This window comes from Scyliorhinus torazame, chromosome 22 (genome assembly GCF_047496885.1).
Source record: "Scyliorhinus torazame isolate Kashiwa2021f chromosome 22, sScyTor2.1, whole genome shotgun sequence".
NCBI lineage: Eukaryota > Metazoa > Chordata > Chondrichthyes > Carcharhiniformes > Scyliorhinidae > Scyliorhinus > Scyliorhinus torazame.
The window spans coordinates 100,309,566-100,336,027 of record NC_092728.1 but is presented as its reverse complement, the minus strand read 5'-3'; the positions used below and the strand labels follow the sequence as shown (position 1 = coordinate 100,336,027).

The window sequence follows — 26,462 nt, the reverse complement described above, 5'->3', positions numbered from 1 at the left end:
ACCACAATCGTCCTCATCGCCGCCTCAGCGCTTCACAAAAAACTTAGGGGGAGATTTTAACTGTTTTTGATCCAAAGTTCGATCGCTCCAGGCCAAGGTCGCTGTCTGTTTCAGGGATGGCGAAGGTGCTGGTGGCATTCGCGGAGGAGACTGGAGGGGTGGATCTGTGACGGTTTGTGAACCGGTGGGGGGGTAAGGAGTTTTCATTTTTTTGCTGGTGTACCAGGTTTACTCAAGGATTGATTTTGTTGTTATGGGTAAGATTTTGCTCCCTGGGGTAAAAAGTGAAGAGTATTCGCGGTGGTGATTTCGGACCATGTGCTGCATTAGGTTTGAAGCTGGAAGTGGGTCGGGCACAGCGCGGGGGATGGAGGTTGGATGTGGGTCTGTTGGCTGACCTCTGGTTTTGTGCTAAGATTTCCATGACCATAAAGGATTACGTAGCATGGAGTGAGAATGGGATGGTCTCCCCCGCTATGTTATGGGATGGGTTAAAGGTTGTGATCAGGGGAGAGGTCATTTCGTACAGGGCTCAACTGGATAGGGAGGCCAGGCAGGAGTGTCAGGAGCTGGTGGATGAGATTCCAGTTGTGCCTAGGTAATATGTGAATGATCCCACGCCAGAGCTTTGGGCACGTGGGCAGTAGCTGCAAATGCAGTTTGACCTGTCATCCACGCGTTGGGTGGTGCGTCAGCTGCGATTGGTAAAGGGGTGGTGTAATATATGAGGAGAAGGCTAGCTATCTTTTTGCCCGTTAGTTAAAGCGGCAAGAAGCTGCTAGAGAGATTGTGCAGGTGAGGCGGAAGAAGAGAGCGATCTGCCCCAGAAAAGGTCAGTGTTAGAGTTTTTAAAGGGGTAATGTTTCACCAGGTAGGAGAGGATTTGGAGGTGCCGTTGGGGTCGGAGGGGGTGCACACGACTTTGGGGAAGGTGCAGGCTGAGAAGGCGCCGGGACCAGATGGGCTGCCGGTAAAATTCTATAAGAGATTTGTGGTTCAGTTGGCTCCATTGGTGTTGGGGATGTTTAATGATTCATTGGCACGGGGTTCCCTTCCTGAGACGTTGGGGCGGGCTTCCATTTCTCTCCTAAAGAAGGACAACCCAGTGTGTGGGTTGTTTTGGCCGATCTCTCTGCTTAATGTAGGTGCAAATCTTCTAGCCAAGGTGTTGGTGTTAAGGTTGGAGCTGTGCCCCCCAGAGGTTGTGGGGGAGGATCAGATGAGCTTTGTGAAGGGTAGGAAGTTGTATTCTAACATGAGGCGGTTACTCAGTGTGGTTCTTGCACCAGTGGAGGAGCTGGAGGTAATTGTGTCTTTGGACATAAGGCAGAAAAGGCCATCACCTGGATTCAATGGAGCTACTTGTTTACGGTTCTGGAGAAAGTTGGGTTTGGTCCTGGGTTTGTGTTGTGGGTGTGGCTGTTGTATGAGGCAATATCGGGGGGGGAAAGGAGAATGGAAGAGTAAAGTACAGGGTGTCACTGTACGCTGACTATCTTTTGTTGTATGTAAGGGACCAGGGGGTAGTGATGGGTGATATTGTAGGGATATTTGAGAGGTTTGCCTCTTTTTTGCAGTGCAAGTTTAATGTTGGGAAACCTGGGTATTTTGGGGGAGGGAGCTGAGGTGAGGGGGCTGCCTTTTCGTGTGCTGGGTTGAGCTTCTGCTGTTTTGGGGTCCAGGTGGTGCGGGATTGGCGGGACTTCGCAAGCTGAACTTTACTAGTCTGGCAAGTAGGGTGAGGGCGGATTTGCAGAGATAGGACAGCCTTACATTGTCTCTGGTGGGCCGGGTGCAAACTATATGGCCAAGATCGTGTTTTTGTTTCAGCACCTTCAGGTTTGCCTCCCTAAAGTATTTTTCTGGGGGCTGGAGCGGCTTATAATAGGGTTTATATGGGCAGGGCAAACTCCTCCAATCTGGAGGATGGTCTTACGGATGAGGGGTGCTTGGCACTGCCGAAATTTTTGTTTCATGATTGGGTGGCCAATGCAGAGAAGGTGTTGGGGTGGTCCAGGGATTGGGAGGTTGCCTGTGTACAAATAGAGCTGGGGTCATGTAAGGAGTCATGTCTGGAGGTGCCAATCTGCTCTTTGCTCCAGCCAGAGTATTTGTTGAATCTGATGTATATCTCCACGTTTGCCAGTATTTTCAGCAGGGGGGTCAAGTTGGTTCCCTATTTGCAGCAATTGTTCATTCCAACTGGGTAACTTGATGCCACTTTTGGGGGTAAAGTAAAGGGCTGGAGAGGGTTAAGGACCTATATTTGGAGGGTCGGTTTGTTGATTGGGAAGACTGAAGGAGAAAGCAGGCTTTGGCGGGGCGGGGCGGGGGAGGAGGAGGAAGGAAGGAGAGACAGAGAGAGAGACAGAGAGAGAGACAGAGAGAGAGACAGAGAGAGAGACAGAGAGAGAGACAGAGAGAGAGACAGAGAGAGAGACAGAGAGAGAGACAGAGAGAGAGACAGAGAGAGAGACAGAGAGAGAGACAGAGAGAGAGACAGAGAGAGAGAGACAGAGAGAGAGAGACAGAGAGAGAGAGACAGAGAGAGAGAGACAGAGAGAGAGAGACAGAGAGAGAGAGACAGAGAGAGAGAGACAGAGAGAGAGAGACAGAGAGAGAGAGACAGAGAGAGACCCAGAGAGAGAGACCCAGAGAGAGAGACCGACACAGAGAGAGAGAGACCGACACAGAGAGAGAGAGACACAGAGAGAGAGAGACACAGAGAGAGAGAGACACAGAGAGAGAGAGACACAGAGCGAGAGACACAGAGCGAGAGAGACACAGAGAGAGAGAGACACAGAGAGAGAGAGACACAGAGAGAGAGAGACACAGAGAGAGAGAGACACAGAGAGAGAGAGACACAGAGAGAGAGAGACACAGAGAGAGAGAGACACAGAGAGAGAGACACACAGAGAGAGACACGAGACACAGAGAGAGAGACACGAGACACAGAGAGAGAGAGAGAGAGACACAGAGAGAGACAATGAATATGTTTAGGTACTTTCAGGTGCTTGACTGGGTCTCAGTCAGGCGAGTTTTTTTCGACATTCCCGGGCCTGTCGCCATCCACCTTGCTGGAATGGCTTGGAGGAGGTTGGTACCTCCAGTTTGTATGGTCAGATCATGGGGGAAGAGCAGGTTTTGGTGGAGGAGGTGAAGAGTAGGTGGGAGGAGGAACTTTGTCCCATTTTGGAAGAGGAGGTTTGGAATGAGTCTCTCCACCAGGCTGAATGCTACATCATCCTGCGCACGGCTGAGTTTAATACAGCTCAAGGTGGTGTTCAGGGTACGCCTCACCATGTTAAGTAATGGGCTAAGAGACATTGCAATTAGTTGTCTCATTTATGTTAAGTATCCATTAATTGAGACATATGTAAAGGGGCTTCAGGTGGCCTCTGTCAGGTGATGTATAGGAAGAGTTCTCACTGGAACGAAGGAGGTTGAGGGGAGACCTGATAGAGGTCTACAAAATTATGAGGGGCACAGACAGAGCGGATAGTCAGAGGCTTTTCCCCAGGGTAGAGGGGTCAATTACTAGGGGACATAGAACATAGAAAATACAGCACAGAACAGGCCCTTCGGCCCACGATGTTGTGCCGAACCTTTGTCCTAGATTAATCATAGATTATCATTGAATTTACAGTGCAGAAGGAGGCCATTCGGCCCTTTGAGTCTGCACCGGCTCCTGGAAAGAGCACCCTACCCAAACTCAACACCTCCACCCAACACCAAGGGCAATTTTGGACATTAAGGGCAATTTATCATTGGCCAATTCACCTAACCTGCACATCTTTGGACTGTGGGAGGAAACCGGAGCACCCGGAGGAAACCCACGCAGACACGGGGAGGACGTGCAGACTCCGCACAGACAGTGACCCAAGCCGGAATCGAACCTGTGACCCTGGAGCTGTGAAGCATTGTGCTATCCACAATGCTACCGTGCTGCCCTTAAGAACAAATAAATCTACACTATATCATTTTACCGTAATCCATGTACCTATCCAATAGCTGCTTGAAGGTCCCTAATGTTTCCGACTCAACTACTTCCACAGGCAGTGCATTCCATGCCCCCACTACTCTCTGGGTAAAGAACCTACCTCTGATATCCCTCCTATATCTTCCACCTTTCACCTTAAATTTATGTCCCCTTGTAATGGTTTGTTCCACCTGGGGAAAAAGTCTCTGACTGTCTACTCTATCTATTCCCCTGATCATCTTATAAACCTCTATCAAGTCGCCCCTCATCCTTCTCCGTTCTAATGAGAAAAGGCCTAGCACCCTCAACGTTTCCTCGTAAGACCTACTCTCCATTCCAGGCAACATCCTGGTAAATCTTCTTTGCACCTTTTCCAAAGCTTCCACATCCTTCCTAAAATGAGGCGACCAGAACTGTACACAGTACTCCAAATGTGGCCTTACCAAAGTTTTGTACAGCTGCCTCATCACCTCACGGCTCTTAAATTCAATCCCTCTGTTAATAAACGCGAGCACACCATAGGCCTTATTCACAGCTCTATCCACTTGAGTGGCAACTTTCAAAGATGTATGAACATAGACCCCAAGATCTCTCTGCTCCTCCACATTGCCAAGAACTCTACCGTTAACCCTGTATTCCGCATTCATATTTATCCTTCCAAAATGGACAACCTCACACTTTTCAGGGTTAAACTCCATCTGCCACTTCTCAGCCCAGCTCTGCATCCTATCTATGTCTCTTTGCAGCCGACAACAGCCCTCCTCACTATCCACAACTCCACCAATCTTCGTATCGTCTGCAAATTTACTGACCCACCCTTCAACTCCCTCATCCAAGTCATTAATGAAAATCACAAACAGCAGAGGACCCAGAACTGATCCCTGCAGTACGCCACTGGTAACTGGGATCCAGGCTGAATATTTACCATCCACCACCACTCTCTGACTTCTATCGGTTAGCCAGTTCGTTATCCAACTGGCCAAATTTCCCACTATCCCATGCCTCCTTACTTTCTGCATAAGCCTACCATGGGGAACCTTATCAAATGCCTTACTAAAATCCATGTACACTACATCCACTGCTTTACCTTCATCCACATGCTTGGTCACCTCCTCAAAGAATTCAATAAGACTTGTAAGGCAAGACCTACCCCTCACAAATCCGTGCTGACTATCCCTAATCAAGCAGTGTCTTTCCAGATGCTCAGAAATCCTATCCTTCAGTACCCTTTCCATTACTTTGCCTACCACCGAAGTAAGACTAACTGGCCTGTAATTCCCAGGGTTATCCCTATTCCCTTTTTTGAACAGGGGCACAACATTCGCCACTCTCCAATCCCCTGGTACCACCCCTGTTGACAGTGAGGACGAAAAGATCATTGCCAACGGCTCTGCAATTTCATCTCTTGCTTCCCATAGAATCCTTGGATATATCCCGTCAGGCCCGGGGGACTTGTCTATCCTCCAAGTTTTTCAAAATGCCCAACACATCTTCCTTCCTAACAAGTATTTCCTCGAGCTTACCAATCTGTTTCACACTGTCCTCTCCAACAATATCGCCCCTCTCATTTGTAAATACAGAAGAAAAGTACTCGTTCAAGACCTCTCCTATCTCTTCAGACTCAATGCACAATCTCCCGCTACTGTCCTTGATCGGACCTACCCTCGCTCTAGTCATTCTCATATTTCTCACATATGTGTAAAAGGCCTTGATCCTACCCGCCAAAGATTGTTCATGCCCTCTCTTAGCTCTCCTAATCCCTTTCTTCAGTTCCCTCCTGGCTATCTTGTATCCCTCCAATGCCCTGTCTGAACCTTGTTTCCTCAGCCTTACATAAGTCTCCTTTTTCCTCTTAACAAGACATTCAACCTCTCTTGTCAACCATGGTTCCCTCACTCGACCATCTTTTCCCTGCCTGACAGGGACATACATATCAAGGACACGTAGCACCTGTTCCTTGAACAAGTTCCACATTTCACTTGTGTCCTTCCCTGACAGCCTATGTTCCCAACTTATGCACTTCAATTCTTGTCTGACAACATCGTATTTACCCTTCCCCCAATTGTAAACCTTGCCCTGTTGCACGTACCTATCCCTCTCCATTACTAAAGTGAAAGTCACAGAATTGTGGTCACTACCTCCAAAATGCTCCCCCACTAACAAATCTATCACTTGCCCTGGTTCATTACCCAGTACTAAATCCAATATTGCCCCTCCTCTGGTCGGACAATCTACATACTGTGTCAGAAAAGCTTCCTGGACACACTGCACAAACACCACCCCATCCAAACTATTTGATCTAAAGAGTTTCCACTCAATATTTGGGAAGTTAAAGTCGCCCATGACTACTACCCTATGACTTCTGCACCTTTCCAAAATCTGTTTCCCAATCTGTTCCTCCACATCTCTGCTACTATTGGGGGGCCTATAGAAAACTCCTAACAAGGTGACTGCTCCTTTCCTATTTCTGACTTCAACCCATACTACCTCAATAGGGTGATACTCCTCGAACTGCCTTTCTGCAGCTGTTATTCTATCTCTAATTAATAATGCCACCCCCCCCACCTCTTTTACCACCCTCCCTAATCTTATTGAAGCATCTATAACCAGGGACCTCCAACAACCATTTCTGCCCCTCTTCTATCCAAGTTTCCGTGATGGCCACCACATCGTAGTCCCAAGTACCGATCCATGCCTTAAGTTCACCCACCTTATTCCTGATGCTTCTTGCGTTGAAGTATACACACTTCAACCCATCTCCGTGCCTGCAAGTACTCCCCTTTGTCAGTGTTCCCTTCCCCACTGCCTCATTACATGCTTTGGCGTCCTGAATATCAGCTACCTTAGTTGCTGAACTGGACTACAAATCCGGTTCCCATTCCCCTGCCAAATTAGTTTAAACCCTCCCGAAGAGTACTAGAAAACCTCCCTCCCAGGATATTGGTGCCCCTCTGGTTCAGATGCAACCCGTCCTGCTTGTACAAGTCCCACCTTCCCCAGAATGCGCTCCAATTATCCAAATACCTGAAGCCCTCCCTCCTACACCATTGCTGCAGCCACGTGTTCAACTGCACTCTCTCCCTATTCCTAGCCTCGCTATCACGTGGCACCGGCAACAAACCAGAGATGACAACTCGGTCTGTCCTGGCTTTTAACTTCCAGCCTAACTCCCTAAACTCATTTATTACCTCCACACCCCTTTTCCTACCTATGTCGTTGGTACCAATGTGCACCACAACTTCTGGCTGCTCCCCCTCCCCCTTAAGGATCCTGAAGACACGATCCGAGACATCCCTGGCCCTGGCACCCGGGAGGCAACATACCTTCCGGGAGTCTCGCTCGCGACCACAGAATCTCCTATCTATTCCCCTAACCATTGAATCTCCTACAACTATTGCTTTTCTATTCTCACCCCTTCCCTTCTGAGCCCCAGAGCCAGACTCAGTGCCAGAGACCTGGCCGCTAGGGCCTTCCCCCGGTAGGTCATCCCCCCCCAACAGCATCCAAAACGGTATACTTGTTTTGAAGGGGAACGGCCACGAGGGATCCCTGCACTGTCTGCCTGTTTGTTTTTTTCCCCCTGACTGTAACCCAGCTATTCTTGTCCTGTACCTTGGGTGTGGTTACCTCCTTGTAACTCTTCTCAATCACCCCCTCTGCCTCCCGGATGATCCGAAGTTCATCCAGCTTCAGCTCCAGTTCCCTAACACGGTCTTTGAGGAGCTGAAGTTGGATGCACTTCCCGCAGGTATAGTCAGCGGGGACACCGGTGGTATCCCTCACCACCCACATCCTACAGGAGGAGCATGCAACTGGCCTAGCCTCCATTCCTTCTTACCTGACAGAATATAGCTGCCCTGTGGACTAACTAGATCTCCGCCCTCCGACTCTGCTCCCAGTCAGCTACACTTTCTGTAAACTCCTGGCTCTCTTCGCACTCTTTGCGGAAATGTCGGAAACAAAATGAAAGGAGCACCTTACTCCCTCCTCACCTAACTCCCTCGGTCACCAAACTCTTACTATAGCACTCAAAAAGCACCAAATTCAGCACTCCCTCGGTCACCAAACTCTTACTATAGCACTCAAAAAGCACCAAATTCAGCACTCCCTCGGTCACCAAACTCTTACTATAGCACTCAAAAAGCACCAAATTCAGCACTCAGTGCAAACAAGGTCTGCACTGTAGGGGATCACTTTTATACTGTGAATCTAACCTCTGAAAACTGGCCTAATCCAATTAATTAATTAACAAGCTCCAGCTGCAAGTGCCTACAAGTAGAAGCCTGTTTAAAGCTTATTGAAAATTCACCTTCTTCTAAACCAAACAGCAACTTTTAAGTTAATTAACTAAATAAAAGAAAGACTAAACTTTAGATAAAAATGAAGCCTTATACTCCCTCGGTCACCAAACTCTTACTATAGCACTCAAAAAGCACCAAATAGGTTTAAGGTGAGAGGGGCAAGGTTTAGAGTAGATGTACGAGGCAAGTTTTTTTACGCAGAGGGTAGTGGGTGCCTGGAACTCGCTACCGGAGGAGGTGGTGGAAGCAGGGACGATAGTGACATTTAAGGGGCATCTTGACAAATACATGAATAGGATGGGAATAGAGGGATACGGACCCAGGAAGTGTAGAAGATTGTAGTTTAGTCGGGCAGCATGGTCGGCACGGGCTTGGAGGGCCGAAGGGCCTGTTCCTGTGCTGTACATTTCTTTGTTCTTTGTATAGTGAGAGTTTTGTGCAAAGACTGTTGGAATGAAATAAATGGATGTTTGTCAAAAAGGAACAGAACTTCATACTCTTCATATCACAACAACTAAAACATCTAACAATTGGTAGCAGAGGATGGTTGCTGTGTAAATGTGAAGGGTTGAAAGATACAACTTTTCCAGATCAAACCAAGGAGTGTGAGCAAAGAAAAAAGAAAGGGATATATGGCTAAACCGAGGATAAAGAAGGCAGAATATGGAAGATACACTACTAACAGGATGGCAAAATCGTATGGCTACGAACCGGGCTCAAGACTATAGAAGGAGACCGAGACAAGGAAATTATGAAGACAGAAACCCAGTTAGAACCTACAATAGGAAGATGAGCCCCAGAAATGCACGGGGCATGATAAATCAATGTTTTCGATGTGACTCTCAATACCATTATGCTTTCAACTGTCCAACTCGTTATGATAGTGTTTGAAGCGACACATGACACGGAAGAGTCCGAAGAGGAAAAAGATAGTGACCAGAAAGAAGGCATTGTCCTATTGACGAGCAGTTTTACGCCGGTAATGAGGGTGTTGGTTGCAGAATCCTTCAACTGTGCTGTATTGGACAGTGGCTGCACATCTACTGTGTGTGGAATTGACTGGTTAAAATGTTACCTGGACTCTTTGAATGCTGAAAATCGTAACAAGGTTAAGGAATTTGAAAGTTCCACAAGTTTCAGGTTTGGGGATGATAATACTCTGAAGTCGCTGAAAAGAGTGGTGATCCCTTGCAATATTGCCGGAGTGAATCATTTCATTAGCACGGATATTGTATCAAGTGAGATACCTTTGCTTCTGAGCAGATCGTCGATGAAGAAAGCACACATGAAACTGGATATGGAACAGGATAAGGCAACAGTTTTTGGAAAGACGGTGGACTTAGAATTTACACAGTCGGGACACTATTGTATTCCATTACTGACAAATAATATTTCAAGTAGAGTGGGTAAGGATGTGTTAATGGCAGTTGAAAATGGGACTTTAGCTGATAAAAAGCTTGTGGTATTAAAACTGCATAGGCAATTTGCACATCCGTCTTCTCGGAGGCTGAAAAATGTATTAAAGGATGCAGGGGTAAGGGATGATGACTATACTAAACTGATAGAACAGGTTAGTGACCGCTGTGAAGTTTGTAGGAAGTACAGAAGGACACCAGCATGACCGATAGTAACCCTACCTTTGGCCAGGGATTTTAACGACATTGTGGCCATGGACCTTAAGATCTGGGATAAAGCAAATAATATATTTATTTTGCATTTTGTAGATTTAGCAACCAGATTTAGTCAATCAACGATTGTACGAAGTAAAGAAAAGAGAGTAATTCTGGATCAAATCGTGGGAAAATGGATAGGGACAGGAATGGGTCCACTGAAAAAAATCCTTATGGACAGTGGGGGAGAATTTGCTAATGATTAGTTTAGGGATATGTGTGAAAACATGAATATCAGAGTTATGAATACGGCTGCAGAAAGGCCATTTAGTAATGGTGTCTGTGAAAGAAATCATGCTGTCATCGATGACATGCTTCGGAAAATTTTGGCAGATCGACCAAATTGCAGGCTAAATTCAGCTTTAGCATGGGCAGTCGATGCAAAGAATTCATTGCAGATGGTTGGGGGCTAGTCCTTATCAATTAGTGTTTGGTATAAATCCTAAAAGTCCATCCATTTTTGATGACCAGCCTCCAGCTTGGGAGGGGACTACAATTAGCTCTGGTTTAGCTGAACATTTAAATGCATTACATGGCAGTAGGAAAGCTTTTTTGGAAGCAAAGTCTCTGAAAGAATTCACAGAGCTTTAAGACATAACGGCAATCAGATTCTGTTTTTCAGCAAGGAGGCATGGTATACTATAAGAGAGACAATTCTAATGAATGGGAAGGCCCAGGGAAGATCATAGGCATAGATGGCAATAAAATTATTTTGCAACATGGTAATCAAACTGTTAGGGTACATTCATCAAGGATAATGGATACAGATTACAAATTTTCAAATTTAGACAGAGCAGACAGACATGACGAGGAACCAGAGTCATCTGGTACGCATGTGTTACAGATGAACGCTTGTTTCTGTGACTTTCTTTTTCTTTCTAGTCCAAACAAAAATAAAAAACGAGGGGAAAATCATGTGTGTGTTTTTGAGTTTCTTGAAATTTTGTTTTCACCTAATTTTTTTTTCTCCAAGGAAGGGGAGACTGTTAAGTAATGGGTTAAGAGACATTGCAATTAGTTGTCTCATTTATGTTAAGTATCCGTTAATTGACACTGATATGTAAAGGGGCTTCAGGTGGCCTTTGTCAGGTGAGGTATAGTGAGAGTTTTGTGCAAAGGCTGTTGGAATGAAATAAATGGGTATTTGTCAAAAAGGAACAGAACTTTAGACTCTTCATATCACAGCAACTAAAACGTCGAACACACCACGGCCAAAATGAATCGGTTTTTGAAGGGGTTGAAGATAGTTGCAAGCATGCTTGAGAGGGCCTGTGAACCATACGCACTTATGATCCTGCCCCAAATTGGTGGGTTTTGGGGGGTCTTTTTTCAACACCATATCGACAATTTTAAAAGTGAATTTGGAGCTCTGCCCATCAGTAATGATATTTGGGGTGTCAGACTAGCCTGAATGGAGGAGTGCTATGATGGCAGATGCTGTGGCCTTTGCCTCATTGTTGGCTTGGTGACGGATTCTGCTGAGACAATGCCTCCCAGTACCACATCGTGGCTGGGTAACTCGATGAAGTTCTTCCACTTTGAAGGTCAAGTTTACGGTGAGGGAAGCGATTGACGGTCTCTATTGTAGATGGCGTCTGTTTATATTGCATTACAAGGATCTGGTTACTGTTAACTTTTTCTTTGGGGGGGGGGGGGGGGGAGTGGTATATTGTGCGAGTGGGATTACAATTGTTGGAGGGGTTCTTTGTTTTAATATGCTTGTTGAGGTTGTTGATAAATCTGGTTGTTTGATTATTGTTTATATAAATGTTACAAATTTAATAAAAATATTTTCCCGCCCAAAAATTAAAAAAATAAGGGGGAGGAATTAAATATCATCACTAGAGAAATTGGGGTAAAGGCAGATTAAGTCCTTTATCCTTGACGGTTTGTATCCTAAGATCTTAAAAGAAGAAGCTATAGAGACAGTCATTGGTTGTAATTTTCCAAAAATATCCTTGGATTCTGGAGAAGTACTGGAGGGTTGGAAAACTGATTGAAAATCTATTGTTGGAAAAATATTGGAATCCATTATCAAGGAAGTAATAGCAGCACATTTGGAAAATCATAATCTAATCCAGCACGGTCTGCATGGCTTTATGAACGGGAAATCATGTCTGACTAATTAATAAAAGTTTTTCGAGGAAGTCTCAACCACGGTGGATAGAGGGGAACCAGTAGACTTGTCATATTTGGACTTTCAGAAGGTATTCGACAAGATACCTCACAAAAGGTTAAGTCATAGCATAAGAGCCCATGATGTTGGAGGTAGTATATTGGCATGGATAGAGAAGTGGCTAATGGGCAGGAAACGGCAAGTGGCGATAAGGGGTTCTTTTTCAGGTTGACAACCTGTGGGGTTCCACAGGGATCAGTGCTGGGACTGTAATTGTTTACAATGTATATTAATGACTTGAAGAAGGAAGCAAATGTACTGTAGCCAAATTTGCAGACAACCCAACAATAAGTGGAAATTGAAAGAGGGATATAAGCCGTTTGCAAAGAAGTATTCATCGGTTAAATTAATGGGTAAAAAGTTGGCAGATGGGGGATAATGTGGGAAAATGTCAAGTTCTTCATTTTGGAAGCGAGAACAAAAGAACAGCATTATTTAAATAGAGAAAGCTGCAGCACAAAGGACTTGGGGGTACTTGTGCATGTAACACAGAAAGCTGGCATACAGGTGCAGCAGGTAATCAGGAAAGCTAATGGAATGTTGGCCCTTATTTCAAGGGGGTTGGAGTATAAGAGTAGGGAAATCTTGCTGCAACTGTACAATGTGGTGAGACCACATCTGGAGTAATGTGAGCAGTTTTGGTCCCCTTATTTAAGGAAAAGTATTATTTCATTTGTGGCAGTTCAGAGAAAGTTTACTGGATGATCCCCGATATGGAGGGATTGTCTTATGAGCAATGGTTGTCAGACCATAAGACATTGGAGCAGAATTAGGCCACTCGGCTCATCGAGTCTGCTCAGCCATTCAATCATGGCTGATATTTTTCTCATCCCCTTATTAATCAAGAACCTATCTATCTCTGTCTTAAAGACACTCACTGATTTGGCCTCCACAGGTTGATCAGGGTGAGACTCTGCTCATTGTAATTTAGAAGAATAAGAGGTGATCTCATTGAAACATATCAGTTTCTTAAGGGACTTGACAGGGTAAATGCGGAGAGGATATTTCCTCTCATGGGAAAGTCTAGAACCAGAGGGCATAGTCTCAGAATAAAGGGGTGCCAATTTAAGACCCGAGATGAGGAGGAATGTCTTCTGAGGGTTGAGATTCTTTGGAGATGGCCGATTCCCTAGCCAAGCTTTTCCAGTACAGCTTCGACAAACATTCAAACCCTCCACCACCGATGCACAGTGGCAGCCGTGTGTACCATCTACAAGATGCACTGCAGTAACTCGCCAAGGTTCCTTAGACAGCACCTTTCAAACCCACAACTGCTACCATCTAGAAGGACAAGGGCAGCATATACCTGAGAACCCCACTACCTGGAGGTTCCCCTCCAAGTCACTCACCACCCAGACTTGGAAATATTGTCGCTGGGGCAAAATCCTGGAACTCCCTCCCTAATAGCACTGTGGGTGTACCTACACTTTGGGGGCTACAGGGGCTCACCCACCACCTTCTGACGGGCAACTAGAGAATGGCAATAAATACTGGCCTAACTAGCGACTCCCACATCCTGTAAATTATTATATTTTTTAATTAGAAATAAAATTACTTGCCACAGAGAGCTGTGGGGGCAGGGATTTTGTGTATATTTACGGCTGAGATAGATAGATTCTTGATCAGTAAAGGAATTGAGGGTTACGGGAAAAGAGCAGGAATGTGGATGTGAGGATGTTGGATCAGCCATGATCCTATTGAATGGAGTTGCGTTCAAGGGCCGAAGGGCCTACCCAGTTCTTATTTGTTAAGGTCTTATGGAACACAGCAATGTAGAGATCTCTTAATGTTAATCTAAAATCTGCAGATCTGCACTTTTGGAATGAGCTGGAAATTATAGCAATATGTGCTGGGCTCTGTGCTGAGAATGGGATAAAAGTCCCATGTTGTGCATTGCTTCTTCATTATCATAGTGCTAAGCTGCAATCCCAGCAACATTAAATAACTCTGGCTGAATTAGAATTTCATAGAATTTACAGTGCAGAAGGATGCCATTCGGCCCATCGAGTCTGCACCGGCTCTTGGAAAGAGCACCCTACCCAATCACACACCACCCTATCCCCATAACCCAGTAACCCCACTCAACCAACACTAAGGGCAATTTTGGACACTAAGGGCAATTTAGCATGGCCAATCCACCTAACCTGCACATCTTTGGACTGTGGGAGGAAACCGGAGCACCCGGAGGAAACCCACACACACACGGGGAGAACGTGCAGACTCCGCACAGACAGTGACCCAGCCGGGAATCGAACCTGGGACCCTGGAGCTGTGAAGCAATTGCGCTAACCGCTATGCTACCGTGCTGCCCAGAGTTAACATCAATTATTAAGTGAAATATAATTCAAAAGTAGGGCCGCAGAAAACAAACATGACTTTCTGAACCCTCCAGACAGCTGCACTTAAGTTAGATTTTATGGTAATTTCCTAGAATTAGCTATTGGCAGGCATTCTCGCCTTTGAGCTCCAATCTTTCAATTTGCACCACAAATTGTTGGAATGCAGGTGAGGCCAAGGTGACGATTGCGAACTTGGTAAATGACACAGCAAACATAAGAATAAGGAGCAGGAGTAGCCTATGTGGCCCCTCAAACCATTCAATATGATCATGCTCTACATTCCTGCCTATCCCCGATTACCTTTCATCTTCTTGCTTATCAAGAATCTATCCACCTCTGACTTAAGAATATTTAAAGACTCTGCTTACACTGTCTTTTTAGGAAGGGAGTATCAAAGAGATACCAACCCTCAAGAGGACAAATTTCTCCATACCTCTTGTCTTAAATGGGCAAACTTAGTGTTATAGCTACAAGGGGGAATGTTCTTCCCGTTTCCTTCTGTCAAGACCCCTCGGGATCTTCTTTGTTTCAATCAAGTAACCTCTTGCTCTTCTAAACTTCAGCAGATACAGGCCTAGCTGTCCAACCTTTACTCATAAGACAACCCACCCTTTCCAGGTATTAGTCTGGGAAACCTGCTCTGAACTGCTTTGAATGTATCTCCATCCTTCCATGAATAAGGAGACCAATACTGTGCACTGTAGTCCAGGTGTGGCCTAACCAATGCTCTGTACAACTGAAGCTTAACTTCCCTACTCTCCTATTTAGCGTTCCTAACTACTGGCTGTACCTGCATACCAATCTTTTGCAATTCATGCCCTCGGACACTCAAATCCCTCTGCATCTCAGAGCTTTGCAATCTGACACCATTTAGATAATATGCTTTTTTATTCTTCCTGCCAAAATGACCAGCCAACAGTCCATCTCATCCAATGAGATTTAAAGAATGAGGAAGAGATTGAGAGACAACAGAAGAGGAGATGGGGAGCGAGTTGGAGTCAAATTAGATACGAAACTGAAATAAAGACAAATAAAAATTGAGTTGAGAGGGAGGAAACAAAGGAAAAGAAAGAAAGTATTTTTAAAATTAAAAACAGTTTGCTACCTGAAAGAATGAGACACCACAGTCTAATTTTGTTCCCTTTCTGGGCCTCCACATGTCAATACCATAAATCACTCCATTATATAAAATTTCAACATTTGCTGATGATGGCGCACTTGACGGTGTGGCCAGTTGAAGATTATATGAATTGCCTGCAACTCATAGAGATGGGCTAGCAGAATGGGCAGGCAAGTGGCAGATGGAATTCAATACAGTGAAGTGTGAGCAGATGCATTTTGGCAGAAGGCAAATGGAGAGGCAATATAGACTTCATGGCACAATTCCAAATTGTTCAGGAGCAGTGAGGCCTCTTGGTGCATGTGCACCCATCTTCGAATAAAGCAGGACATATTGAGCGAGTGGTTAGCAAAGCATATGGGATCTGGACTTCATAACTAGAGGCACCAAGTACAAATGGAGGGCAGTTATGCTGAACCTTCATAAGACTCCTAATTAAAACTCTTAATTAGACCCCCAATAGAGTTTTGTGTCTAGTTCTGGCTGCCACACTTTAAGAATGATGTGCAGGTCCTAGAGAGGTTGCAGAGGAGATTTAGAAGAAAGTTTTCAGGGATGAGCGGTTTAGCTACAAGGTTGGACTGGAAAGGCTGGGGTTGTTCTTGGAGCAAAGGCGAAGATTTGATCGAGATACAAGGTTATGGCAGACTTAGATACACTAGACATGGAAAAACATCTCCCATTAGCTGTTGGTACAAGAGTGAGGGGACACAGATTTAGGATTTCAGGTTGCAGGAAGAATGAGAGTAAGAATCTCTTGTGCAGTGAGGCTGGTGGAAGCAGAAACAATCGATGATTTCAAAAGGAAATTGGGGGGTACATGAAGATAAACTTCCAGGGCAGTGAGACTTATGGATTGCTCTGAGGGGTTCTCCATGGACCAGATGGGCAAAACACCCTCCATCTGTGCTGTAATTGACTCTTGACTGTTGCATGCTTACTTTACTCCAGCAGACTTAATGATGAGACCATTGTTTTACTTTCCGTAGAGCAAATAATAGCATAGTCGTGTCTAGACATCACTCATCAGCCGGTTAACTATGTATTACCATCATTCCAGATTATACTTTTTAAATTAAAACCTGCTTTACTACCTAGATTATACAGTAGCTTTAAAAACAACTGTAGTTAATCTTGAGGGTACTTTAGGCTCCATTCTTTCACACTGTTTTTAACTACGGGCATAACTGCCATTTCTGAAATAGAAGTAACTTCAGGTCAGTTGTTCCATTTAAAGGGCAAAAAGCTGATGTTTCTACTTGACCTCTGTTTTTATGCCATGCCCAGTCTGCTCAATGATCCAGTAAATGAAATGTTCTGATCTATTTAACATGGTTTTGCGTAGCTAGTTAAACCTTTGTGGCACAATCCTTTTCTAAATGTTGCACCATTCATCTTGATTGGATTTCCTGTTTTCCATTTATAACCACCTGCCTTACTACTTGGCAACTCATTGAAGCCAGTTAACTGCTGTTGCATTGCATTGTCCTTCGTAATGCCAGTGTCGTCACTGTGATTATTTGAACAGCCATGCCACAGTTGGCAAAAAGATTGCAACTAAAAAAAACTCTGCCTTACTGTCAAACAGCGGATGATATTCTGCCACCATCCACATTTCAATTGTTAGCCTTCCGAAATAAATGCCATAATGATTTATTGGTCAAAGTTTGTATAAGTTGTCATCTCATTGCACAGTGCGCTGATTTTTCTTTTTGTGTGGGATGTACTTGGTCTCTTTGTTCCCCACCTACACCCAGGATATTGTACCCCATGCAAAAGGAACATATTGTGTCAAAACTTGCCTGTCTGTTGATGTATGCTCCAATTCTGGCCCCAATTTTAATCACTGCACCATGCCTTCACCTGTCAGAGCTTTAAGCTCCAAAGGTTGCTCCCCAAAAACTCTCCGCCACTTTCTGCTCCTTAAACCTACCGTTTTGGTCTAGGCTTAGAATCTTGGAGATGAAGTTGCCGCTATCTAATCACATTTAATTCAAAGACTGTGGCTTGCTATTGGAGCCTCCTGAATGCAACTACTTTCTCATTATCTGGCTCTAATATCTCCTCCTGTGGGTGACAGCCAGATTTTGTTTGCGCTCCTGTGAAACGCCTTGAGATGTTTTGCCACATAAAAGAAATTATATAAATGTAAGTTGTTGATATTTCCTTTTTTCACCATGGGAACCCAACAAAGCTTCAGAGTGCCTCCAAAATGTCAGTAAGCTACTTATTCAGGGCTGACTGGATTTGCATAAAAAGTTGCACACTAGTTTATAATTGTACAATAAATCAATGCACAGAATAGGGAATAGCTTTGAAAGCCCAAAATGCAGTACAAAGATCAATTTACTTTACAAAGAAACCTGCCAAACACTTCATTGTAACCTGGGTGAGTTTTTTCTCGCTAAAATTTAAAAAGAAAGTTACTTGAGATTTAAAATATTAGCTTGATTCTTTGATTATTAAGTCTATGTTTCAGTTTAGCTTCTTTTATCCTGGAAAGGTTTGGATGTAGTCACTTCAGTGTTGGCAAAGCTACACAAAATTTCTAATTTGGCAAGGTTAATTAGCAGAATGAAAAGTCTTGCTTTGTGTTATAAACTGCCTGCTTACCACTGGCTGGGGACTAATGGCAATCCCACAATCCTTTGGTGGTATGAGCCTCCCCAATGAGGGGGGCGGAGAAATCATTAGCAGATTCCCTGCATAAATAAAGCTGGCCAGTTTGGAACCGGCTAGAGGCGAGTGAGCAGCAAGGAGTTGCTGCTGCTGTTGTGTATATATATGTTATTGTAAATAAATGTTATAGGAGCAGAATTAGGCCAATCGGCCCATCCAGTCTACACCGCCATTTGATCATGGCTGATATGTTCTTCATCCCCATTCTTCTGACTTCTCCCTCTAACCCCTGATCCCCTTATTAATCAAGAACACCAGATTTATGCTTGGGGTGCTGTTACCTACAAGGCTACAGACCAAGAGCTGGAAGGTGGATTTAGTCAGAATAGCTCTTTCTTAGAACATAACAACTAGGAGCAGGAGTAGACAATTTAGCCTCTCAAGTCTGCTCCACCGTTCAGTACGATCATGGCCGATCTCATCATGGCTTCATCTCCACCATTCTGCCCGTTCTCCGTAATCCTTCAACCCATTACTTTTTAAAAAAATATATATTTTATTCAAATTTTTCGGCCAAACAAAACAATACAAAGGTTTTCCTTTTTGCAACAATAAAACAATATAAACAACAGTGACCGTTTTAACAAATAAATAAATAATATATAAACTAAATGGCAACTACCATAGCAAAAATAATAACTCTCCAGATCAATCCAATATACATATCCAAGTACAACTATCTATACAAAAACACCCCTGAGGACCCACCCGAGCCCTCTTTTTTTCCCCCCCTCCCCCTGGGTTGCTGCTGTTGCCTTCCTATTTCCTTTATCGTTCTGCGAGGTAGTCAATGAACGGTTGCCACCGCCTGGTGAACCCTTGAGCCGAACCCCTTAGTGCGAACTTTATCCATTCTAGTTTTATAAACCCTGTCATGTCATTTATCCAGGTCTCCACGCCCAGGGGTTTGGCTTCCTTCCACATAAGCAATATCCTTCGCCGGGCTACTATGGACGCAAAGGCCAAGACATCAGCCTCTTTCGCCTCCTGCACTCCCGGCTCTTCTGCAACCCCGAATATAGCCAACCCCCGCCTGGCTCGACCCGGACCCCCACCACCTTCAAAAGCACCTTTGCCACCCCCACCCAGAACCGCTGCAGTGCCGGGCATGACCAAAACATGTGGGTGTGGTTTGCTGGGCTTCTCTAGCATCTCCCCACCTATCCTCTACCCCGAAAAATTTACTGAGCCTTGCTCCGGTCCTATACGCCCTGTGCAAAACCTTGAATTGTATCAGGCTTAGCCTGGCGCACGAGGACAACGAGTTTACCCTACGTAGGGCATCAGCCCACAGCCCCTCCTCAATCTCTTCCCCCAGCTCTTCCCATTTCCCCTTCAGCTCATCCACCATGATCTCCCCCTCGTCCCTCATTTCCCTGTATATATCCGACACCCTACCATCCCCCACCCATGTTCCTGAGATCACTCTATCTTGAATTTCCTGCGTCGGGAGCTGCGGGAATTCCCTCACCTGTTGCCTCGCAAATGCCCTCAGTTGCATGTACCGAAATGCATTCCCTTGGGGCAACCCATATTTTTCCATCAGCGCTCCCAGACTCGCAAACGTCCCGTCTACGAACAGATCCCTCAGTTGCACAACCCCAGCTCTCTGCCATGCTCCGAATCCCCCATCTATTCTCCCCGAGGCAAACCTATGATTATTTCTTATCGGGGACCGCAGCGAGGCTCCCGTCCTTCCCATATGTCGTCTCCACTGCCCCCAAATTGTTAGCGCTGCCACCACCACTGGACTTGTCGTGTATTTCTTCGGGGACAACGGCAACGGCGCCGTCACCAGTGCTTGTAGGCTGGTTCCTTTGCAGGATGCCATCTCCAATCTCTTCCACGCCGCTCCCTCCCCTTCTCCCATCCACTTACACACCATTGAGATATTGGCAGCCCAGTAGTATTCACTTGGGCTTGGTAGTGCCAGCCCCCCCCCATCCCTGCTACGCTGCAAGAACCCCCTCCTCACTCTCTGGGTCTTCCCGGCCCACACACAACTCATGACACTTTTCTCAATTTTCTTGAGAAAAGCCTTCGTAACCATCACCGGAAGGCACTGAAACACAAAAAGGAATCTCGGGAGGACTACCATTTTGACCGTCTGCACCCTACCCACCAGTGACAGGGGCACCATGTCCCATCTCTTAAAATCCTCCTCCATCTGTTCCACCAATCTTGTTAAATTAAGCCTATGTAAGGTTCCCCAACTCCTGGCTATCTGAATCCCTAAGTACCGGAAATCTCTTGTTACCTTCCTCAGCGGTAAATCATCTATTCCCCTGCTCTGTTCCCCCGGATGCACCACAAACAACTCACTCTTCCCCATATTCAATTTGTACCCCGAAAATTCCCCAAACTCCCTGAGTGTCTGCATTATCTCAGGCATCCCCTCTACTGGGTCCGCAACATACAGCAATAAATCATCTGCATACAGAGATACCCGGTGTTCTTCTCCTCCCCTGAGTACTCCCCTCCACTTCCTGGAGCCCCTCAGTGCTATGGCCAGGGGCTCAATCGCCAATGCAAACAGTAACGGAGACAGGGGACACCCCTGCCTCGTCCCTCTATGAAGACGGAAGTAGTCAGACCTCTGCCTGTTCGTGACCACACTCACCACCGGGGCCCTATACAGCAGCTGTACCCATCCAATGAATCCTTCTCCAAAACCAAATCTCCTCAGCACCTCCCACAGATAATCCCATTCCACTCTGTCGAATGCTTTCTCGGCGTCCATCGCCACCACTATCTCCGCCTCCCCCTCTGGTGGGGGCATCATCATTACCCCTAGCAACCTCCGTATGTTCGTGTTCAGCTGTCTCCCCTTAACGAACCCAGTTTGATCCTTGTGGACCACCCCCGGGACACAGTCCTCTATCCTCGTCGCCATCACCTTGGCCAGGAGCTTAGCATCTACATTTAAAAGGGAAATGGGCCTGTAGGACCCACACTGCAGCGGGTCTTTTTCCTTCTTCAAAAGGAGCGATATCGTCGCCTCCGACATAGTCGGGGGCAACTGCCCCGTTCCCTGGCCTCATTAAAGGTTCTCATCAAAAGCGGGGCCAGTAGTCCATATATTTCTTGTAAAATTCCACCGGGAGTCCGTCTGGTCCCGGGGCCTTCCCCGCCTGCATGCTCCCAATCCCTTTTACCACCTCCTCCATCTCAATCTGTGCTCCCAGTCCTGCCCTCTCCTGCTCCTCCACCTTCGGGAATTCCAGCTGATCCAGGAAACACCTCATTCCCTCCTTCCCTTCCGGGGGCTGAGCCTTGTATAACCTCTCATAAAATGCCTTGAATACCCCGTTCACTCTCTCCGCTCCCCGTTCCATCTCTCCCTCCTCATCTCTCACCCCACCTATCTCCCTCTCTGCTCCCCTCTTCCTCAATTGGTGGGCCAGTAGCCGACTCGCCTTCTCTCCATACTCATACTGTACACCCTGTGCCCTCCTCCACTGTGCCTCTGCCTTACCTGTGGTCAGCAGGTCAAATTCCACATGTAACCTTTGTCTTTCCCTGTACAGTCCCTCATCCGGTGCCTCTGCATATTGCCTGTCCACCCTCAAAAGTTCTTTCAACAATCGCTCCCTTTCTTTACCCTCTTGCTTCCCTTTATGTGCCCTTATGGATATCAGTTCCCCTCTGACCACCGCCTTCAACGCCTCCCAGACCACTCCCACCTGAACCTCTCCATTGTCATTAAGCTCCAAGTACCTTTCAATACACCCCCTCACCCTTAAACATACCCCCTCATCCGCCAATAAGCCCATATCCATTCTCCAGAGTGGGTGCTGTTCTTTTTCCTCTCCTACCTCCAGGTCTACCCAATGTGGAGCGTGGTCCGAAATGGCTATGGCCGTATATTCCGTCCCTGTCACCTTCGGAATCAGTGCCCTTCCCAAGACAAAAAAGTCTATCCGTGAGTATACTTTGTGAACATGGGAGAAAAATGAGAACTCCTTACTCCTAGGCCTACTAAATCTCCAGGGGCCTACCCCTCCCATCTGCTCCATGAAGTCCTTGAGCACCCTGGCCGCTGCCGGCCTCCTCCCGGTCCTGGACCTCGACCGGTCCAGCCCTGGATCAAGCACCGTGTTGAAGTCTCCCCCCATTACCAACTTTCCCGCCTCCAGGTCTGGGATACGTCCCAACATACGCCTCATAAAATTTGCATCATCCCAGTTCGGGGCATATACGTTCACCAGAACCACCGCCTCCCCATGCAATCTGCCACTCACCATCACATATCTACCCCCACTATCCGCCACTGTGGTCTTTGCCTCAAACAGTACCCGTTTCCCCACTAAGATAGCCACCCCCCTATTCTTCGCATCTAAACCCGAATGAAACACCTGTCCCATCCATCCTTTACGTAGTCTGACCTGATCTATCAGTTTCAGATGCGTCTCCTGCAACATAACCACATCTGCTTTTAATTTCTTTAGGTGTGCGAGTACCCGTGCCCTTTTAATCGGCCCGTTCAGCCCTCTCACGTTCCACGTGATCAGCCGGGTTGGGGGGCTCTTTACCCCCCCCCCCCCTTGTCGACTAGCCATCCCCTTTTTTAACCCAGCTCCTCACCTGGTTCCTACGTACCCGTATATCCCCCCGACGGTGCCCTCCCGCCTCGACCACCCCATCCCATAACAGCTCCCCCTTCTCCTTAGCAGCAGCAACCCCTCCCCCCTCCGCTAGATCCCCCTCTAGCGTAGTTGCACCCCCCCATATTGCTCCCAGAAGTCAGCAAACTCTGGCTGACCTCGGCTTCCCCCCTTGTCCTTGGCACCCACTGTGCAGGGCCCCCTCCTTCCTGCGTCCCTGTTCCCGCCATAATTACCTTGGCGCGGGAACAAAGCCCGCGTTTCCCACTCGGCCCCGCCCCTAATAACCGCCGCCCACAGTTCCTCATGCCCCCCCCCCCACCACCAACATGGGGAAGAGAGAAAAGTTACAGGATCACAAAATTAACAAATTGAAAAATCATCCCCCCCCCCCCCCCCCCCCCCCCCCCCCCCCCCCCCTCCTTCCCCTTCCATAATCACCCCACCACTTTGTCCCAAAAGCTCTTTCTCTCGCCAGACTATTCCAGCTTCTCGTCCACAATGAATGTCCACGCCTCTTCTGCCGTCTCAAAGTAGTGGTGCTTCCCTTGGTGTGTGACCCACAATCTCGCCGGTTGCAACATTCCAAACTGGACCTTCTTTTTGTGAAGCACCACCTTAGCCCGATTGAAACTTGCCCTCCTTTTCGCCACCTCCGCACTCCAATCCTGGTATACGCGGATCACCGCGTTCTCCCACCTACAGCTCCGAGTTTTCTTCGCCCATCTGAGAACCATCTCTCTGTCATTGTAGCGGAGAAACCTCACCACTATAGCTCAAGGTATTTCTCCAGCCTTTGGTCTTCGCACCAGAACTCGATAAGCTCCCTCCACCTCCAAAGGGCCCGTTGGGGCCTCCGATCCCATTAGCGAGTGAAGCATCGTGCTCACATGTCCCAACGTCCGCCCCTTCTGCGCCTTCGGGAAGACCCAGGATTCTTAAATTCTTCCTCCTCTAGTTATTCTCCAGTGCTTCCAACCTCTCCACACACCTTTTGTGCTGTGCCTCGTGCGTTTCTGCCTTCACCACCAGGCCCTGTATTTCATCCTCGTTTTCAGCAGTCTTTGCCTTCACGACCCGAAGCTCCAGCTCTTGGGTCCTCTGCTCCTCCTTTAGTCCTTCAATCGCCTGCAATATCGGGGCCAACAGCTCCTTCTTCAACTCCTTCTTCAGCTCTTCCACACAGCGCCGCAGGAACTCTTGTTGCTCCGGGCCCCATAACAAACGGCCACCTTCCGACGCCATCTTGCTTTGAGCTTCCCTTCTTTGCTGCTGCTCCAGAGGATCCTCCGCAATCCGGCCGCTATCCTCTCCCTTTTCCATGCGTGTCCGGGGTGGATTCCCTTCTGGTTTACCGCACAGTGTTTTTGCCGTTTAAATTGCCGTTGGGGCTCCTATCAAGAGCCCAAAAGTCCGTTCCAACGGGAGCTGCCGAAACGTGCGACCTAGCTGGTCATTGCCGCACCCGGAGGTCCTTCAACCCATTACTAATTAAAACTCTGTTTATTCATTGTCCCGGCATCCACGGCACTCTGGGGTAGCGAATATTTGCCCGTCTTCATTGCATGTATTTTATGTAAGACTTGCTGTACTTTGATTGTTACTGCATAAAGTACAGTGTAAAAGTGTAAAGACATTATTTCTGCTGTACTCACATCCCTTATCTTAACATCACTGCTTTAAAATTAGACAAATTGACTTATTGATATATAACTCTAGTATGAAATTAATTCCTGTTGATTTTAGTAGACATTTTCAAGGGGCGTGAGCTAATATTTGAAGAACATAATTTCAGGGCACAACAATTTAAAAAAAAATAAATAAAAAATAATAATATTTTTTTAATTCTACATTTTCCTTCAAAAATTTACAAATACAAAATGAATCCCCTTAACAATACCAATGATCCCATCCTCCCACCACCCCAAACAACGGCCCACCTGTCAATATATGCATCCAATAAATCCAATAAACCAAACCCTCCCACGGTGGAAACAAAAAACAAAAGAGAAAAAAAGAAAGGAGTCCCGGACCGCCCATGGTCACCATTTATCTATAGAGTCCACTCCGCCCCCCCACTCTCAACACCATCCAGCCTCTGAAAGAGTACCGTACATGATACCCAAGAGTTGTACACCCCCCTCCCCCCAAGTCTCCAGCTCATCCCGTCCACTGCCTCTTGTAAAACCCCTCCTCCCAACCTCGGTTCCTTCCCCCCAACTTTCCACCCCGGCTAGACCACTCGGACCCTGTTCTGCCAGGCTCCGATGGCCGCAGCCCCCCCCCCCCCCCCCACCTTACTCCCGTTCACTGGCCGGCTTAAACCGGCCAGCGTGGAGGCCCCCGCCCGGGTCCCTTTCCCCCTTGCCCGGCCCTAGGAAAGCCCAGAGATCCCCTTTTAGCACACAAACCCCGCATATCCACCTACACCCCAAAGAGCCCTCATTTCGAGTGTAAGTCCCATCACTTCCCTTGTCCAAATATATACAACATTGGCTCCTTTAGCCCCTACACCTGCGCGCAGTGAAACAAAAGAAAATACAGTCATGAGGTTACATCGGCACATGGTCATTTCTCAATTTGTCAGCTCTGCCACAGTTCTTCTGCCTTCGCAAACTCCTCCGCTGCTTCCGCCGTTCCAAAATAAAAGTCCCTGAGCTTATAAGTCACCCTCAGCTTCGCTGGATATACAATGCCGCACTGCACCTTGCTAATGTTCAGTGCCCTCTTCACCCCGTTGAAGGCAGCCCACCACCTCGCCCGTTCCACCGTAAAGTCCTGGTTTCAGGGCACAACAATTGTCCCTGGAATCTTTTGAGAGGAATGAAGTTGCAGCTGTCTGGTAACATTTAATTCAAAGGCTGTGGCTAGATATTAGAATCTCCAGAATAAAATTGTCATCACATGACATGGCAAAAAGCAACAAGGTCACCATGTGAGTATGTAGGGTCTGTTTACAAGCAGAATTCTTGCAATGAGAAGCTTCTAAATGACAGGTTTTCAAAACTCGAATTATCACTGGATTCTGAATTGCAAAGGAAGTTACCCTGCCTGTTAAAATGAGACTTGCTTGGAATTGCAAAGAATTTATTGTACAGAAACAGGCCAATTGGGCCAACTGGTCTGTGCCAGTATTTAGGCTCCACATATGCTTCTTCCCACTTTACTTCATTCTGTTTCATGTACTTTTATAGCTGCCTGTTAAATACTGTCTCTGCTGTTTGCCTCAGCAGTTCACGTAGAAGTTGTTCCACATTCTAACTGCTCCATGGGTGAAGTAACTTCTCCTAAACTTCTTATTGGATTTATTAGTGACAATCTCATTTATCACCACTAGTTTTAGGTTCCCCACAAGAGCAATAATTTTCTCCATGTCTACCCTATTGAATAGTTTCATAAGTTTAAAGGCCTCTAATATCTCACCCCTAGCCTTCTCCAGAAAAGAGAAATGATCCCCAAATATAATAGAAGGCTAAATGAGTGATATTCAGGTATTTATTTGTCCAGAGCATAGAGCCTGGGGAGCATGCTCAGAGCAAGGTAGTTTGGGGCTGGATTACTTATTCCCACCTCCACTCCATAAACATTCATCAG

The 26,462-nt window shown here is 46.6% G+C and overlaps 1 protein-coding gene across 3 annotated transcripts in view; it reads left to right on the top strand.

Annotated features, from left to right (window-relative positions):
- Positions 1-26,462, top strand: part of LOC140399272 (nucleus accumbens-associated protein 2-like) — a 134,477-nt gene that overhangs the window by 73,003 nt on the left and 35,012 nt on the right. The gene's annotated exons all lie outside the window — the stretch shown is intronic.